Raw genomic sequence first — 2,170 nt, 5'->3', positions numbered from 1 at the left:
AGGGATCCATCCCATAATTAGCCTCCAAACGATGACACCATTGCATACACTAGCAAACGTTTGCTGAAAGGACCCTGCTATAGCTGTCTCTTGTGAGACTAGGCCGGAGCCTAGCAAACACATAAGTGGATGCTCACAGTCAGCTATTGGATGGATCACAAGGCCCCAATGGAGGAGCTAGAGAAAGTACCCAAGGAGCTAAAGAGATCTGCAACCCTGTAGGTACAACATCATTATGAACTTACCAGAACCCCGGAGCTCTTGACTCTAGCTGCATATGTATGAAAAGATGGCCTAGTTGGCAATCACTGGAAAGACAGACCCATTGGACATGCAAACTTTATATGCCCCAGTACAGGAGAACGCCAGGGCCAAAAGGTGGGAATGGGTAGGTAGGGGAGTGAGATAGAGGGTATGGGGGACTTTTGGGATAGCATTGGAAATGTAATTGAGGAAAATACGTAATAAAAAAGAAAGAAGCTATATTCAGGAAGCATGCACTAAGAATTGCTTGGAGCTTTTAGGGACCCACGTGGTGAGAGGGGAATTAAGTTAGCTACCATGCAGGCCACTCAGAACAGGAGGACTCAAAACATTAAGGTTATTTTTTCTTGTAAATATTAGGCTAGAGTTTTATTCATATAATGTAATACCATCCTTCCATCCCAAGTAGTTAATAAAGCTTGATAAATGACAGAAGATTAAGGATCAATGCAAGCATATACAGAAAAAGCAAATGAGTATCTTCACCAAGAGCCTGGAGGCCCCAGAGAGTTTAGAGGTCAGGTAGGGTGGGGGGTGGGGGAATCCACATGGAGGCAGGGTGGGGTTGGGAGGAGGTGTGGGATGTGCAGCAGTCAGAGGGTGGATGGGGGAGGGCAGGGAATGGAATATGGAGTGCAAAAAATAAATTAATTTGAAAAAATAAAAAAATAAAAAAAAATACTTTATAGAAAAAAAAAATCTGTGGTTCTGGTCATCAGGGACTAAAGCTGTGTTTAGGAATAGACCAACATCACTGAGGTAAAATCTTTTGGGATGTGTTCTCAAGGTCAGCATCTAGATGTCATGGGCCACAAGGAGCTAAGGCTGTAGCTCATAACAACCAAACATAGTAATATAAAAGCCAAGCAAGTGGTAAGGTTTTGAAGGCATGAAGGTATCATGGAACACAGCTGATGGTTGGCATTGTGAGAGTCCAAGAGTAGCCACTGGTTAAAGTGAATCCTCAGTTTTGATAAGCCCTAGATTTGGAGTGAAGTTAAAACTTGGTACTATGAAGCAGGATTATAGTCTCTTAATAAAGATTAAAAGTGGTGCCTTTTGAAGGTATAGCTCAGTTACAGGAGAAAAATTAACATTTGGGAGATATCAGTACCATGGGACAACAACAAAGAACAGCAGCAGTGGGGAGTGAAATACCCCTGAGCCTTCAAGGTGTGTATTTGTTCTGTGGATAGGATATTCAAAGTTAAGGAGTGGCTTAAACCCTCTAGAACACAGAGTCCAATATATCTGCCCCTGAGTTTTCCACTGTTGGAATTTGGTTGTGTTTTGATTTGCATGTAAAGAGGCTGAGAACATTCTAGACTGTTCATGCTGTTGAACAAGCTCATTCCTTCCTAGCTCTTACTGATCTCTGGCTCTCCGGTTCAACTCAGCTGTTCCAGCTCAAAGCTCCTCTCCAAGGTAACTGATTCAATCTGGCTTGTCTCTCATGGCCTCTCCTTAATTGCTCTGCTTGGCATCAAAGTAACTCTGGCAATCTGTTCTAATCTTTTGGCTCCTTCTCATTCTATAGCTCATTCTTCCTTGATCAAGGTCTGACTTATCAGTCTTCATCCTGTCTCTTGGAGTGAGAAAGTACATAACTTGATTTTGATTTTTAAAGAAGCCAGCAGTTGAGAGACTATGAACTTTTAAGAAGATGTTTGGATTTTTAAAGAATAGTTATGCTTTTAAAATATTGAAAGTTTTAAAGACTGTGGGACTTGGGTTACCTCACTCAGGATGATGCCCTCCAGGTCCATCCATTTGGCTAGGAATTTCATAAATTCATTCTTTTTAATAGCTGAGAAGTACTCCATTGTGTAAATGTACCACATTTTCTGTATCCATTCCTCTGTTGAGGGGCATCTGGGTTCTTTCCAGCTTCTGGCTATTATAAATA

At 41.7% G+C, this 2,170-nt stretch overlaps 1 long non-coding RNA gene across 1 annotated transcript in view; it reads left to right on the top strand.

The window, feature by feature from the left end:
- Window positions 1–1,155: 1,155 nt before the first annotated feature.
- Window positions 1,156–2,170, top strand: part of LOC110293792 — a 2,925-nt gene continuing 1,910 nt past the window's right edge. The window contains exons 1-2 of the long non-coding RNA XR_002377859.1: window positions 1,156–1,437; window positions 1,627–1,689. This is a non-coding gene — a long non-coding RNA (uncharacterized LOC110293792). The remainder of the gene's footprint in view (window positions 1,438–1,626; window positions 1,690–2,170) is intronic.

Source organism: Mus caroli, chromosome 1 (genome assembly GCF_900094665.2).
Source record: "Mus caroli chromosome 1, CAROLI_EIJ_v1.1, whole genome shotgun sequence".
Classification (NCBI taxonomy): domain Eukaryota; kingdom Metazoa; phylum Chordata; class Mammalia; order Rodentia; family Muridae; genus Mus; species Mus caroli.
Note: the sequence above shows the minus strand (reverse complement) of the source record. Positions and strands in the feature narration are given on the sequence as shown.